This window comes from Dromaius novaehollandiae, chromosome Z, assembly GCF_036370855.1.
Source record: "Dromaius novaehollandiae isolate bDroNov1 chromosome Z, bDroNov1.hap1, whole genome shotgun sequence".
Classification (NCBI taxonomy): Eukaryota; Metazoa; Chordata; class Aves; order Casuariiformes; family Dromaiidae; genus Dromaius; species Dromaius novaehollandiae.
The window spans coordinates 33,472,500-33,490,297 of NC_088132.1; positions in this window are offsets into that span (position 1 = coordinate 33,472,500).

Sequence of the window (17,798 nt, forward strand, 5' to 3'; positions counted from 1 at the left end):
TTCACATAGAGCTGCAGTACTGCTACAATCTTTCTGTCTTTAAGAGCTTTCCACGCTCAATATCCAATGCAATAAATGTAGCTATTTTTAAAAAGTGGTTGCATTCTCTATTATACTGCATTGAAGGACAAGCTATCTGAACGTGGCTTCTTTTTGTGTGCCTTGGTCTGTGAAGTAGTCCACTTATGTCCAATCTTACCTTTCCAACAGTCAGCTGAACCTTCACAGCAATGTTTGTTCTCTAAACAAGACATTGCTTATAAAAGGGGCTTTAGATGAGACAAAATTCCATTTTCTTTTCTTCTCTTTCAACTTGTTCTTCCAGTATTTTTCCTTCATTCCAAATAAATTGAAACTGAGACAGAACAAGGACTTTGATGGATTAACATTTTACTTGGTGGCTGCAATTCCTAGCAGCATTTAAGAATATATATGGGGAGAATGTGACATAAGCAAGTTGTTTTTAAACCAGAACATTGCTAGTTTAATGTAGGGTTGTGAAGTTTTGCTGTGGTGGTTGTTAGCAACTTTTCTTCACAGTGGATGACAGGAGCTAGGGATATTCTTCTGGAGTTGATAAGATGATGTGTATTAATATGTCATATCCCAGCAGCCATGTATGTATGCCACTGTCAATGTCCCACTCTTACAAGCCGTGTGCTTCCTTCATAAAGATATTCTGAGATTAAAGGTTATGAGGCTTTGGCTATTGCAGCAATGTGGACTTCAGAAATTCTTACTGAGCTCTCTTTATGGAATGTAACCTCAGGATAGACCACTTTTTAATTTCCACAACCATCATGACAGGCCTATCGCCCAGTTTATATCACAGATCTCTCAATACAGTCCATAACTAGTTTTCATGTGTTTTCAAATAAATCTCATCTCTCCTGCATCCCTCTACTTTATACTGCATGAACTCCTCTCTTAGGCGATGTGATCTGAACCACTTAGGGTAAAACAACTGGTAACAAGCAGAAAAGAAGGGGCAGTCTGAAAGCAAAATCAGTCCTAATCAGATTTAACTCCCAGTGGCTTAGCTCTATGTCTTAGCTCTTAGGCTAAATGTGATGCTTTCCTTATCCCATTGAAAGTCTGTCTTCTGATTCTTTCTCTCCTTCTTGTGCCTGCCATTCCAGCTCAAATATCTAACATTTTTAGGGATGCTTCTGGGTCACAGCCTCACAGGTGTAGTCTTAGGTGAGTTTTCTAACCAAGACTAAGTCCTAGTCCTGCAGCACACCATGAGTTCTCAACTCTGTATGACCTAAACACATGAGCTTAAACTTTGGAGAGGCTTTGAGCACCTGCGGGAATCAGACTTGTGGGATTAATAAACTGGGACAACACAAGGACTAGAGCTTGCCATTTTCCATTTCGGCGATTACCCACGAGAGGGCAATGTCATCCCTATGTTCAATTGTTTGGTAGCACAAAACATCCTCAGAGCTTTTGACATCCTGTGCTTAACTGCAGCCGCAAACCTCTCCCTACTCTGTTCCCAGAGTTGTTCTTACATAAACAAACCTATTTAACAATATGGTTATTAGTCATCAGTAACTGGAAGGCCATTCATTGGCAAAAGGTAGTGTAAACCCAGAGGATCTTTGTCATTACTTGCGTCTCAAATGTGTTCTGCTGAAATCTTGTAATTTACTTTGTAAATATTTTTAAAAGAAGTTATCAGCTTCAGAATTATAAACCACAAAAAAAAAAAAAAAAAAAAAAAGAGGTTTAGTGCTGGCCTACTATCCTTAAATAATACAACTATCTAGCCCACGTGAGCACAGTAAGTATTTGGTATTGGCGGAGAGGTGGGGGGCGAAGAAGTTCAAGAGAGAAGATGGGAATGCCTAGTCAGTGCTCCAGCAACATTCATCAGTATGTTGATACGCACTTATGTACGTTGGGCTGTAAGCCAATCTTGGGCTCATGCAGTTTACTGTAAGAGCTCTTCACACATAACAGTAACAATCTGTGTTTGCGTATTTGAGCCCAAGATGGGTCAGTTTGTGCCTAGTCCCTCCAGGAAGTGTACCCATCTCATTAAAGAGTACAGTCCTTACAGCCAGCTTTTGTCCGCCTGGCTTTTGTATGTACAGAAGACTAGCTAGCAACAACATTTATCCCAGTGCTACCAGTTGTTTTGCCATCTGACATGTCAGCAATACAAGCACAATCTTGCAACATCCCACTCCTTTACATGATTGTCTCCCCTCGCCACAATGCAGCAAAGACAAATGGTATTCCAGGAGAGAGACTTCGGCAGAAATTATCGGCAGATGCCAGTGGGGCACCCCTGTTTCACAGGAGGTGCTTGGTATCTCTCAGGATTGAGCCTGTATGGCTTACCCAGGGGAGTCCGTGTCACATCCAGGGTTAGGTATCAGGGCTTCCTGGCTCCATGCCTTCTGTTCTGACATAGCCCTTTAGAAAGGAAATTGTAGACACAGACAGGGAGCCTTCAGTATTACAGGTGAAGCTCCCACAGTAGTTACTTTTCCCAGAACATGGATGCTCCAAGTCTTAAAACTTACATCAAGGAACAAAGCATTCCAGTTGGAGGTATGTGATTCTAGTTATTCTAATTGAGTTATATAGCTTTTAATATTTTTTTTTCAAAAAAGCTCTCCAAAATGGAGAACTCACTGAAGTCAGAATAATTTATTTTTCTTAGATATATTTTTGGAATCTGGTAATGCAGGGCTTCTGGGATCAGAAAAGTTCAAATCGCTGACTTTTCCAACATTTGAAAATGATCTCAGCAGATGCCTTTTTTGCATTCATTGGTGCTGTTTGCCTTTGTAGATAACGTACATTCAGTCCAGTCTTGGACGTAATTACTCATGTGCTGTGGTGGTGATGATCTGTGAAGTGCTCAGTTACACCTGCAGAAGTGTGGTGGAAAGGGAACTCTGTTGCCTCACTATGAACAATGCACTGTAGTCTCTTTCAGCTGCTTTATATTTTCCGCTGCCTGAGTAGCCATTTCACATCTATCTAAGGCCTTTTTCTGCTACATGAATGAAGTAGAAGGATCAAAGTATAGCAAAGTAGGCCCTAAATGTCTATTCAGTTCACATTACAACTGCTTTATAGCTCTTCTCTCATTTTATCCAGAGATTCCGTGTTAGTTTCATTCTCCACTAGAAGAGCCCCCAAATTTTCACAAAGCTGTTTTTATTCTCCCACCCCTCTTCTTTTTTTTTTTTTTTTTTTTTTTTTTTTTTTTTTACTTTTATGTTCATTATAAACTGCAAAGGTCATTTTGTTGCCACTTCTGTGCAGTTCACAGTTGCTTGTTTTCACACGTTGCCTAGATATATCCTTCAAAAAAAGTTGCGGTCAAATGCAAACATTGCTCTAACTGAACAAACTAAATTTGAGAGAGAATATTCTCTTATCCTCTTCTTATAACCTACAGAGGATGGCCAAATTAAGACAGATAATCTGACAATTGGTCTGAGCTGGGAACTCCGGCATGTGGTTCTATAGTAGGCAGGTTACCTGTGTTAGATGATTGTCATCATACAGTCACTGTCTTCATTTCTTGCATATAAAGTAAGAGCTTTATGGAAAAGAAGAGAAGGGCATTTCAAAGTTTTCTTTGTCCTGCTAAAATAAATAATGTCTCTTACACAATTTATAATTAAACTTGGCTTACTATCCCCCGCACTGTTCAAGAAGCTTTGCCTCTAAACCATGTTTGGCAGTAGAAGAAAAGTTGTTTTCCTAGAACCTCTCTTGCAGTTTTTGGGACCCTGGCTTAGAGATGTGGGACACCTGAAATGCTGATAACAGATTTTCTTCTGCTGCTAGGTGATTCTACTTACAAAAATGCTAGATTGCACTGCCAGTGGTACAAAACTACAGAGCACAGCACACATGATGTGAGAGCCTCTCTGCTAGTTTTGACAAGTCATACTATTGTACAAGATCTAGATAAGGCCACTCTCCAGTTCAAACAGTGACACTGCATTTTTGTTGAATGTTTTTTAAGCCTCTGTCCTTATTCCAGACTAACTGGGTATGCTTTGAAATAGAACCCTTTGAAATACTAAATGCACTCTAGAAAATAATGCAGTTTGAAATAAAGTGGTTTCTTTTATTTGATCCTGTAATCATTAACCTGTATGAGTCTGGGAAAGAAATTTAGATAAATGTGTCAGTCACTCTTATTTGCACTCAGCTGATGTGAGCTGACATGTTTTCATTTTGTCTTTCATGGATTTCAGCATAGGAATTCAAATGTGCACATTGTTCTCTTCTTTGAACAGAAGACCTCGGAAATAATTGTTTTGAAAATAATGATATGAAAAGTTAAAATGAACAGGTGTTGTCCAACCAGAAAGTCCAATGCATTTGACAAGAGATCCGTTAATGTGGTACTGTTGTTGTAGTTCCATCTTGCTGGAGGCTTTGAATGTATGTCTTTGTTTCTTCTAATTACATATTTGTCTGTGTTTACAAAACAGAAATTCTACATGTAGAAAGACAGAACATGATAGAAGCTTAGTTTCTTTAACACATTTGCAAGAAAAAAGGCAAAAGATCCATAAAACAAACAATTCAACCTGCAATGCTAAGGAGCTTCTTGTTGTTACTAGCACAATGGTCCCTGCAAGTGCTGCCAAGTGTCATCATTTAGAACTGAGACAGTAAAGGATTAAAGCCTTGTTATGGTGTCATAACTTATTATTGTCCTATAATGAAAAACAGAAAAATGATGACTTGTAAGAGAAACAAGTCTGTTCCTTGCCAAATCCTAATTCTGTATGTTTATTTTCTGGTTACTGTATCAGTTTCTAGTGCTCCATTGATGGTTTTTTCCTGTTTTCCTCTCCTACTACCCATTTTACCTCATTACTACCCATGGATGTTGCTTCACTAGATCCTATGGTCATGATGTTCTTTGCCAGTTATCACCTGGTGCATGGTTACTTCTGGATTGACGGATGAGATTGTATAGTAGTACGGAAATTTGCCCCAACTTTCTTCAGGTCCGGGACTGTGCAGATCAGAATAATCCTCTTCTCTTCTCCTGGGTGTTTGAGAAGGAAGAGGTTAACGCCGCACACCTCCGAACAGTCAGCCACAACATAATACTGGACAAAAGCTGGTTAAACACAAGACAGTTCGGTCTAAATTAGAAAGCACTCACCAGTGATTTGTCCTAGAGAAGGTGACAAGGTACAGTCCTGTTCTGCCACTTGAAAGTGGCAGACCTGGACAAGTGCAGGCTGACAGCAGGCATGAGCCCACTGAGACAGGGGCTTGGAGAAAAGAAGGCAAAGCAGGATCAGCTGTGGCAAGGGGGCTGTGGGCTTCAGGGGTTCTTTAGATGAGGACATCAATCGTTGTTATAATGCAGTAGGGGTAACACACAAGAGCGCGCACAAGGTCCCTGGACCTGCAGAGTGCTGAACAATTTTTGAGAGGTGTTGGTGTCAGGCAGGGGATGTTTTTTCTATTGTGTGCTTTGTGCACTGACGATCAGTCCTCTGCTTAGAGCTTGTTGTGGCTAATGCAATATGAAGAATCATCCTAATTTCATTACCAGCCTGTGGATTTTGGAACAGATAAACTATACTTAACAATTACAATCAACAGTTGATTAAGACTGTGAAATCTTAGTGTGACTTAGAATAGCTTAACAATATAAACTGCCTCCAAGATGAAGCCTCAAAATTCACATGGAGATTTGTTATTTTTGTGATCTGGGCTGAGTGAGCATTCTAAAAATACAGTGCAAATATAAGAAAGCAATGTCATGACCTTTATTATAAGCAATAAACTGCCATCCTTCTTTCTCAGGGATTTTTTATAAAAAGCAATGAGCTCATCCTATTGTGTGTTTTGCAGACTATGTGGCACTCCCAGGGAAGCACTATCAGTGTTGGAAAGAATTGGTGCAGGTTTAAAAAAGTACAATTGAAGTGGGATGCAGATGGGGACAGTTTCCACCTCCCATTAAATGCAGAGGTAGGAAGAGCTTGTCTGACGACTGAAAGGACAATGAAAGTAACTGTCTCTCAAGGGAAAGCTGTGTGCGCCAGTGATCAGGGAAAGATACTGAAAATCATACTAGTTTATTTTCTTTTCTGGTTTCTGAAACTCACTTACTCTGTGACCTTGAGCAGATCTTTCAGCTACTGTTTTCCATGAAAAAAATGGGGATGATGTTTTTTTACCTTGAAAAAATGCTTTGAGATCAGAAGATGCTAAAAATGTGGAATTTATCTTAGAAATCAAAGGTGACCCAGGAAGGTGACAGTAGAAGGAGGTCTTCACTTTTCCTGTAGTTTAACATTAGTAACACTTCGTAGAGTTCCGAGTACTGCCCTTCCATTTGTTTCCCGTATTTTGATGCCTTTGCTTCTTCTCACCCTCTCAGGCCTATTTTTGAAGGTTTTGAAGGCACAGCAGTGGCATAGCATCATAGTCTAAAAGCAGAGCAATAAAACTACGAAAAAGTTTCATCATTTTCCAAAAGTGCACGATAATACATGTGTCCCATTGCCTTCTCTCCAACACCAAAGAAACAAGGATGAATCTGGGTAGTAACCATCACCTTCTTTCTGGAAATGGCACCGGTGGAGGCTTTTCCAGGGGTAGCACTGGCTTTTTTGGTGCCTTGTAAGTCAGGAAACGTTACTGCAGCATTCCCACTCTATTTCTGTGAGCTGAGCTAAATATTACCATTACCCTTCCGTAAAGCAGCGGTGATTTCTTCTGGTCCTCAGGATTCTTCTTATGGTTTCAGGGTTCATGGCCAGGGAAGAGTTATTGTGGAGTCAGGGAGAGGTGGGTAGAGCTGAGCCCCAAACCTGGTTATGAGGCATATAGCTAGTCTGTCTGTTAGCCCTGGGCTGTAGCAGAACAGTAAAATCAGCTTGTGTGGTAACAAGGGGAAGCACTCTTTCTGGGTTGCAAGCAGAAACTATTCTGTGACCATATTATACACTGCAGGGACTTCCTCCTCACAAAGGCTTGGACATACCACAGCTGCTTCTTAGAGAAAAGGATTCTCCAGTCAGCCGTAGCCACACTGTGTGGTCTTAGCACTTATGAAATGGGATGTCTCCCTTGCATAGAATTTTCTGTCAATAAAAGATGGCTCTAAACTCTCCTCTTATTCCTCGTTTCCTTGTCAGGAAGGGTGGGTGATGCTGTCCGTTGCTCATGGCAGAAGCAAAATTAGCTCCTCTCCTCCCCTTGTGCTCTCGTTTCTGCAGGTGATGAGATGATTATAACTGCCCTCTTGACTACCATCCACCGCAGTGAATCCGCATCACAGCAAGAAAAGTACTTGCACTTCTTCCAGTCAATGATTTATTTGCTCCACAGAGAAGTGCTGGGGGATGTGGCCTTCTGCAACTGATCTTCTGAAACTTTTAACAGCTGCTTTTAAAGGTGTTTTCTGTCCCACAGAAAAAAATCTCAGTGAATCTTATGATTTCTTAGGCTCTGCCAGATCTTATATGCACAGAATTAGTAGAGATAAGTAAACTGAACTCTCCTGTACTTTGCAAGCTGGCTAAAGTATCCACTGAGTAGCTGCAATTAAGCTTGCATCATTCTTATCCAAACTACCTACTTCATGAGTAGAGAAACAAGTTGTCCAGTCATCAAAGTGCTTCCAGCAGGGTAATAGGACGTGTTAAACAGCATCACACCTGATGTCTACCTAGTCTAACGTCATGGCTTCAACGCTGATTCTGGGAGAAGGTACAAGAACCCCGGAGTGGACAGCTGAGGGACCATCTGTCTTACAAATGAAGTGCTACCTAGCTCTGGAACTGCCTGCGACCTAGCATTCCTTTTAAAAAACTTTTGTTATAGTTAATGGTGACACTGTTGGATATTCTTTATATGTATACCAGGATGTTATGTGGCATAGGCAAACGCAAGTTTAGTTTGAAAAGATGCAAAAGAAGTAGTTATTTTCCTATGCCAGGTAGTAAGATTGTTAGTGTTGTCTCCTTATTGAACTCTGCTAAAATAATAAATTTGTCATTTCCCAGGTTTCAGTCAGTAGCTAGTTCTTGTTACAGTAACCCTTGAGACTAATGGATGGTCTGCAAAGAAGTGTAAAAGCCATAAAGAATAAGTCTGCAAAGACACGATAATTTCACAACAGAGAATACATGGCCATTATAACTTTCAGTATGCCTACTGTCTCTTATTTCCTGTCTCTGTCTAAATCTGAACACGGTATTTTGCTTTCCTCCTCTGCTGCCCACTCCCTTTCCACCCTCCCTCCCCCACCCTCACAAGAATGCCCAGATTTAGCCAGATATCTTTTTGACAAATAAGTCTAGCATCAGTGCTTTTTCAAAACAAAACAAACCTGTGACATCTAATTTCAATGGACATTAAATACATGAAACTGGGGTTAGCTCTTTAGAGATTGCAGATATCATGGAGAAAGAACACAGTCAAATAATCAATCTGTTTCTGGCTAAAGGACCAAAAGGACGCTAATGCAGAGGAGCTGGTTTCTTAGGTGATGGATGATTATACAGACACCTCAGTCATAGTTGTAGCCCCGGTGGCTTGTTTCTATTCACTAAATCAGTAGGACTGCCTCTGCTCTTGCAGTACAGGCCTTTTCATAGCTGCTTACCCGACTTTTCTTCAAACTTGTTTTTATTTGCCTGTTCTTTTCTGGGTCTCAGCAAAGGTAAGAGAATACACCAATTACCTTCTAAAACAGAAAACTCTGGCTTAATTAAATTAAATTCAGAATCTGTGGTTGCACTTTTTTCCTCTCTCTACCTGACCGAAAGGCACAGAGTTCTCCCTTCTTACTGGAAAGTCTGTTTGGGCAGCTCTCTCCCTTCATGGTTGTCATCTCCCTTTTCCCTCTCTCTGCTCAAGCTTGCTCCTCCCAGTCCATCCCTAGCTAGGGCAGCCTGTTCCGCAGTATGGAGGCGGTGCGAAGCTATGCACATAGGGACCTCCTGTCCCCAGAAATCCTAAGAGATTTGAAAAGGCAGCGTCCTGACTGAAATGGCTCATTTCAGCCGTTCTCCGTACCTCTGTTTGAGGCCAAATGCTGCTGACATGAAGAAAGACAGAGGGAACCTTCTTCCTTGCTCCTATTGCTTTAGGAGAAAAGCAGGTAGGGTGCCGTTCTTTCAAGGTAAAATTAAATGATGATTTCAATTGTGATGTTTGGTATTGTAACCATCCTTTTCTTGTCAGTGCAGTTTTGATCATATGCTAATATTATCTACGGCATATTTGTTTTCCACAGACAGATGGCAAGACATTTTAGGCCAGACTCACAGGCAAGTTACTCTGACTAAAAAAAGTGTTGCATATATGTCAAGGCGCAGTCTGTGGGCATGCTCTAGGCTTGTGGCAAAAGTATGGACAGCAGATTTAGTTGTATTCTCTTCATTCTGCATATTTATTGTGCCAATAGCAAATTAAGGATAAAAAAATAAAGAATGAGCTATTATAAAGAACACAACAGTTCACATAGTAAATTGTTCCCTTACATTCTGGGCATGAAATATTATACAAAATGGCAGTTGCTCTCTGCAAAAGGCTGGGGGATTCTTGGATAATTAACAATGTAGTGTGATACTGTCTACTTTCAGCTATAGATAGGCCTTGTGTTGTTGCTCTTTTTAGTGTTTGTAAATCAGATGCACAAGACTTGTCTGAACCAAAATGAAAGTATATTTTTGCACCTTCGATGTTATGATTAGATTATTCACAGTGACACATGACAATAAATAGCGTTAGGGAACTCCACAAGCTAGTAAATGCTTTCTTCAGAAGTGTAAAGTTGTTAAATACTCAGTTCTTGCTGGTATCAGGTTAACCATGACACTGCATGGTTCAATCTTTTTCATACTGCGACTCTTGAGACAGAGTGCTCTCAGGAAGGACAGCCAGGATAGCTACAGAGTGACAAAATGACTAAAGCCTACAGAATATTTTGCTGATGCCACGGTCTAGAAAGCCAAGCTTGCTGAGGAGGAAGAGAAAGAAGAGAGGATAAGGTTCATAAATTTGTCTATATTAGTTATTTTGAACCTGGGAGAGCTCCTGGTAAACCTAAAGAGCCAACAGAGCATGGTGGTGCCTAAATGCACACCTTATGCAAACTCCTATTATCCCAATACATAATTTCACTATATTTTAAGAAATTCACCAGCTTCACAGGGACATAGTGAAACCCTCCCCAGCTCTTATTCCCAAGACCATACACTTCTGGCAATAGTGACTGCACAGATTTTATGCAGAATCCAGTTTTAAATTCTGAATAGTCCAGTGCCACCGCTGGACTGAACATGCCTTCGTTGAGTGGCCAGATGAGGGAGCTCTTAAAGTGTCCCAAGGCTCTAAGCTTTTACGATTCAGTTCTGAAGAACAGAGATTAAGTCTAGGTCAACTGGCTGAAAGTCTCACTTCTTGATAGTTCAGGGAATTCTGAGAAGAATCGAGTCATGACCAAACCCATACAAGCTGTAGTGGACTTTCAAGAATTGTTGGCAGCAGTAAGTATGATGTTTGTGTACTAATAGCCCAGTTTATGTTTTGGAAGACTCCAAAATCTCTTTATTTCTAGCATATCTGTGTTGTTTTTAGCATTGTACAATATGTTCCATGCTTAGATAATCTTTCTAAAAGTAGATGTTGATTTAACAAGAAATTGCATTTCAAGTAGTATATTTAGCTTTCAGAGTACTCTTATTAAAAAAAAAATAGCCTTTACTTTAGCCAGTAAGGCAATGGAGACCAAGTGCTTTGCACGGGTCATACAGTGAGTTAGTGACTCAGCCAAGATTAGATGATTGAATTTCATTCTTCCACTTTTTTACCCCAACCGTTAGATCCTCCTGCCTGTATAAACAGTCTGCATAGCTTGGTAAGAAGGTCAAAAAGTCAGGTCAAGTTCATTTTAAGCCATTTGAACCACTTGTGGAATGTCAGCTCTATGATCAAGTTTGTATTTAACCACAAATCTTCAAATAATTCAGTACTGGGACAAAATCTGATTGCACAGCAAGCTGAGGCTGCATAAGAGGTACAGGCCAAAAGTGTAGGTGGATCTACTAATCTTCTGCTGGAACCTCTAAAGCAGTTTACTATCTCTAGATAACAGACATTCTGCATTTTCATTAGAAAATCCAAACCCAACTGGCTACATCAGAGTTAGCTAATACACAGCCCTGCTAAACAGGGCTTGTTAGAGTATGTAAGAATAAATCCACTTAATCAGCTATTAAGAATGATGAGGAAACATTCATGATGTTTCTGCAATTTAGCAGAATAGTGTAGCAATACTCTGCAAGGAAAATAAAGGGATGTAGGGCATTCCCTTCTGTGAGTGGGAGGAATGGTTGCACCATGTGCAAGCATTTTGAATCAGTGCAGCTTGTGCTCAGAGCAGTTAAGGCAGGGTGGCATTGACTTTAGTGCAGACTAGCTCTTCCAGGCATAATCCAGCTCCAGATAGCCTTGTAGCAGAAATAAGAAATGCCTTAATTTCTGCCCCAATTATTTGCATTGTCCTGTCTTTCAGCTAGAAAGCATGGAGTATTAAGAACTAGTCTCTGCCATGAAGAGCTTCCAGTATAAGCAGCCAAGACAGGCAAACAGCTGGAGAAAGGAGCCTAGTTGGTCCCATGTTAGAGCTGAGGACTGAAGGCAAAAAGACTGTCTATGATCTCTTGTTAGTTCAGGATCCAGTTTGCTTTCATGCTCCAAGGCCCCCTCTATCCCCATTACCCAGTCTGGAGAGAACCTCTGGGCAGGAGAGCTAAGGCAGAAGACAGGTCTGGGTTACAGGGGGGGTCTCTGCTCCTACAGTGTGGGCCTAACAAACTCAAACCTGCTGGTCACAGTCACCGAAAGCTGCATTGTCGGCCAAAGGGGTTAATGGCTGTAAAACCAGTAAAGGCCAAAAACCAGTACTTACATGTTATCTGACCAAATCCAGCATTCAGAACTGGATCAGCCCAGTTTGCCACCTGCTCGCTCCTAGGTCTGAGATCCTGCAGCAGTTCTGTTTCAGAAAAAGTGGTTCCTCAGATGCTGGCATGTCTCCTTGCAGGCATGTCTCGAGCTGCCCAGGTCTGCACAGAGCCGAGCGGCTAGATGCCAACCTCTTCCCGTGGACCTGCCCCGAGACGCTGCTGCTCACCTCTGCCGGACCCATGCTGGCAGCGTCTCCCAGCACCCGACTCTAGGCCTTTGCAGAGTGGAGAAGATGGTTCATCTCCGTCCCTAGCGGCTTAGAGCATTTGCTCAGGAGGTAGGCAACCAGGCTAATTTTTTTGGGGGGCTTGCAGAGCTCCAAACCTCTATCTCCTAATTGCACTAATCATCAGTCTGAATGGTATTTTGGATTACTGCTCTGTGTCTTGAGGGGGGGAAAGGCAGAGAAAAGCACACCAGCATGTATTATAAAAAACCCTGGGCATCGATCCCTGCTACAAGGAATACATAACATACCCTGCTTGAGTATTCATTTTAAAAACAGTGTAAAGACAAAACTCCAGGTTCTTTAGCTCAGTGAGAGCCCTAAGGGCTTAGCTACCTTGGCCTTCCTTTTTTTCTGCTACCAAGAACCATAAATCATTTTTTTTCTGCACAACAATTTCAACAGACGACATTAAGCGCGTCCTAGCTGTCTGCCCTTTCTGTCCTCATCTGAATTAGCCTGGCCCCAGTTTCCTCTTCATCTTGGCTACAGTTGCTTACACACACGCACCGATTTTATAACCCCATCAGTACCTCAGGCTGGATGGCCTTGAGATTGAGAAGGAAGGAAAGTAAAAAGCTCCGTGCAGCTCTCAAAATGTTAGCTTCTCTAACAGGAAGAATCCCATAAATTTCAGTGTACACAATACAAAGCCATTTTACTACGTAAACTAGAGCTCTCTCCCTTTCCCTCTCTGCCTTCAGATGGTGGAAGCCACTCTCCTTTTCCTTTTCTCTCCTTTCCTTCCCTCTGGACTGGTAGATTATTTTTCATTGCATAGCTGGAATTGTAACCCTCTTCCCTCTGCTATTTTTTCCCCCTCCCTTGGGCCTGATCCAAAACCCACTTAAATTAAGAGAATTAATAGATTCTTTTGTGTCTGACATAGTGAGACTGTGTCAGCAAAAGTCAGTCTCCCAGCAGGAATGGTGAGAGATATTGTGACATTAGAAGTAAATCACTCCTTAAAATACTTTTGAAAAAATTAGCCCACCAATTTATGATTGTTTTATAGTTAAGGCTTTGATTTTGATGTTCCAAAGTATTTTTTATTTCTGTAGAAAATTCAGTCACTTCCAAGCAGCAGGACTGTTTCTTATTAACATCATTAAAAATAATCACAGCCAACTTCAAGCATTTAAACCTGCAGTTAGTCCCCAGTAAAATACAGTAAATAAACTAATGAGGAGATTGGAATTTTCCACCATTGCAAACATCAAGGCACTCTTCTGTCAGATAGTTTGTTTCATGTCCATAACCAACACAAACATTACCAAAAAAGGATAGTGTGGGAGAATGGTGGTATTAAGAGAGATCACTCCTGCAGCTGTGAGCATTGTCCCTTTAATTTTTTTAAATTTTTTACTATGATGGGAAATAACCAGAAATACAAACTTCCAAACAGAACCTGAAGAAGAGAGACTGAATTTACTAGTTTTCCGAGAAGATAATAACCAACAGAAACTGCAATGAATCATTTGTACTAGATATCAAAAGATTGTTGTGGCATGCAAAATACATAACCTTGCCTCAGTGTGTTTCTATAGTGCACACTGCACTATTGTGCACACATTGGAATGATTTACTTTGACCTTGATGTAATCAAGAAGTAGTCGAGAGGACATCCTGGTAGAGTTGCACCAGATCAAAAGCATCTAATGTGCAAAAGGAAGAAAAAGGAGATAAAAAATTTTAGCCTTTTATAAAGTCAGAAGTAAAACAAAGAATGTAAACTATATGGCAGCATACAAAATATACAAGCATCTGAGCAACTCAGGCCAACTGAGACACCAGAGGAGAAGACTGACAAGGTAAGTCTTTGAGTAGAACAGATTTATCCAGCTGTATTTGAGAACAGGACCTGGCTCTCGGCCACAAACTCCAAAATGCTGCTTATGAAGATGGGATGGGGCAAGACTGTACAAAGAGCAACGTAGCTCAACCTGCCAGGACTTACAGGTGGCTAGATTAACCAGGGGAGCAGTTGTTTAACCACACATAAATTAAACGGGACATCACCTCTTTTAGTGGCTATCAGTGCAGGTCTCAGCTTTATGTGGTGACAGGAAGCAGCAAGGAAGTTGAAATCTAGAGTAAAATAGGTTAGTAGTTTGAACGCTCACTTGGGAATTAGTCACTGCAGACTATCTCTGGGCAAGCCACGTCTGTCTGTGCCTCATAGGTTAACAATATTTTTCCATCTCACCTCAGTTCTGTAAGATTAATATGTGAAATGCCCAGACACCATAGGGAGAGGGATGACTGAAATACCAAGAATTTGCTCCCATAAAATGTTCAAATACTTGAAAAAAGGTATCTAAGTAAAGTTTAAGCCATTCCGTGAGTGATTTTATACTGCATGGAAAATCCCAAGCCTGGTCTGTTGTACTGGAAACATGCCTTTGGCAAGCTGTGTCCATTAAAAAAAAACCCAGCTCAGCCATCATCAGCCTAAATCATACGCAGGTGCTCTGCACAGGGCATGAAGACAAAATCAGCAGTAACAGCCTCACTCTTTCTCCCCAGCCTCAAGCAAGTTACCCTCAGGTTTCTGTCACAGTTTTTGACTCTCTTTCTGACAATGCAGTGCATCCCTGACACCTCCGCTCCTTCCCAACTCATGACCCCTGGCATTTCATACAGTTATTTTGTCTGTGTTGCCTACCTTTCTCTCTCCCTACCTCTTCGGCATAGTTCGAACCACTATACTTTCGATGATGGTACACCGTCCGGGCTGCTGTGTAACTACTTTTTCTCTCTGAGGATAAGCATTGAATGAAATGACTACTCCAGTCCTTTCCTGTGCAGTTCTTCTCCTCAGTGACACTATGTTCAAATGTTTATCTAAAACCTCCATCGTGGCATTTCCTAACAACATGTATTTTGCTTGTTAGATTAGGCCTATTGCCAGTAAGGCAATGAAGACATAAAACTTAACAGCTTCTATTTATTTTCTTATCTTAAGTGCAAAATTACTTTGTGGCTGAAGGCAAAAAACTTAACAGGCCAGGCTACTACTGTGGAACATTGTAAAAATACATTCTAGAAAGAGACAGGGTAAGAACAGTATTAAAAAATAATACTGCAGGAATAGGTTCAGTATGTAGATTCATCACTGCCTCCAGGTCCTTGGTAGTGAGTAAGGAAAGAGGCAGTCATGCGAGCTGGGGGCAAGCTGGGATAGCGCTTTGGAAAGAGCAGGGAGGAGACCTTCCAGAGGAGCTGACAGCGAACACGTACAGGTCAGAGGTGTGAGGGGAAGTCGGCTCTGCAAAACCTTCCTCGCTTTGCATTTTGTTTTCGTCCTTTCCTCATCACGATGCTGATACAGAAACTAGAGCATGGAGAAGCTTCGAACACTTGCAAGAGAGCTCCGGTTCCTTTAGTCATTTCCATTGAGTTGTCATTCAAAACACATTCATTCAAAAACATTCAAACCCAAGGGTGATTAAGCTTATGTTTTCAAGAAGGCAACAGGACGCGATGAATCTCTCGGACTCACCGCTTCTTTAGTGAAATGGACATAAATTCACAGCAACCTCAGTTAAAGCACAGGAGTTTTGCCGACGTTATACCAGGGTGACTGTGGGCAGAGCTCCACGGTGACTGGTCCAGACCGCCACCACCACTCTTCTAAGCTGTCATATATTTTTTGAAAAAAGTGAGGACTAGAGAAAGGGTTCATCCCTTTCAGAGCTGAAGGGTAGAGTCGATCATTTGCTAAGGGGCTTCTTCACTGAGAAAGCTGAGGAGGACTTTCAGCGGTAAGTGAAGGGTAAATTAAAGACTGGCCAACTCCCAATATGACAGGGAGATGAGAAAGAGAATGGGGAGAATTAAGGGAAGAAAAGCCTGCACTAGCAGCCATGCGTATCGATGCAGCTGGGTGAATGTGTTGGGCTTATACAAAAGACAGGTTTTAAATGCTGGCTTTTTATGTCACAGTAAAGTAAATTTCAGATTGACATGATTTTCAGTCTTGCGAAGAGTTCCTGATTCTGCCTTTGTTTTTTCAGTTACGTGCTTGCAGAGGAGGGCAATCCCTCTGAATTCAGAACCCTAATCATGTACAGCTGGAGGCTGAGACCTGAATCACATGCACTACATTCATAAAATGCAGTATTAAGCTGGATGCCCAGATTTCTCTCTGTGTTCATCTATAAGCAGTTTTTGTTCACCTTTCTGGATTGCATAATGACTTACTAAAAAAACTTAAATTATTTAATATAATAGTATAATTAAATCAATAAATCTAAACATACATAAAATTAATAATTTGAAATATCACGATTATTTAACACATATAAACAAAAATTAATTAAAAGATAAAAAACTTAAATTAAAAAATCTAGCTTTGTTCACAAAGCAGAAAAGTTTTTTTTCCATTTTTGCCTTACTTCTGTTAAATGTGACTGGTTATCACTGACCCCTGTTTACACTAAGTAGCACAGTCATCACTGAAACTATTACAAAATGTTTTTTACATGCAAGATTATTTCTTATAAGCTCCTATTCAGAGGAAGGAGATGTTATCCTTGTCCATGACTAGGGCTGAGAAATACAAGGGAGAGACATAATCACTGTTCATATTGATCTAGAAAAACAGCTCAGTAGTAGTACTTTTTCCTGATACTGTCACTGGCAATGGCTGACATGTTGTACAGTGTATAAGCATAATTATCTAACTGATGAATTTAAGCATTGTCTCAAGAGTTTTCAGGCAGGATACCCAGGAGTCTCTGCCTTTTTCATTGCAATTGAAATGATGGTTCTACTGGAGGAATTGTCTAGTTTCATGTGGGGAATTTAAAACTAAGAAAGATCGCCATTTTCTGTTAAGGCAAGATTTATTTTAGCAGAATTTATTATTGGGTGAAGTCAAAACAAAATATTTCATTTGAGTGTGGGTAAACTGTTTTGTTACACGAAATGATTAAGTATTTCATCCTTCTGTTCCAATTCAGGTCATGAATGGTACTTTTGTTACTGTTTTTCCCAGAGGACAAAAATTTCATTTTTGATCAAATTAGTGGTTTAACCTTGCCAGTAATTATTAGAGCTATTACTGTCAATAGAAATTGGTAATTTATTTTAATTAGTATTTTGTAAAAGCCCACCAACCAAATGCAGTACTAATTAAAGCAAAAATAATCTGAACCCTCTCATTTTAACTCAATAGGCCAAAAGATGAGCCAATAGTAGATAAACATACAACATAATGTTTTGGCAGGGGTGTGCATCTGTTTCTCATTAACTTTGCTTGAGACAAGTAAGGAATCAAGGTTTCCCGTGATTTAATTTGAAGAGCAATTTGGATTTCCTGTGCCTCAGCTGGAGGCATTATTGGTATGAGACCAAAAAAGGCCCTAACTGTCTTAGGAGGTTCATGTTTCACAAAATATAATACCTACAGAAATTCAAACAGGATGTCAAGAAGTGTTATGAGGGGTTCTCAGTGCTCTCTAGTGTTCCTAATAATAATTTGCGAGGCAAAACAATATTAAACCGTAAGTTTCATTCTCTCTTCTTGCCACACAAAACCCCGCCAACTTAGAAAAGATAAAAAGACAGTGAA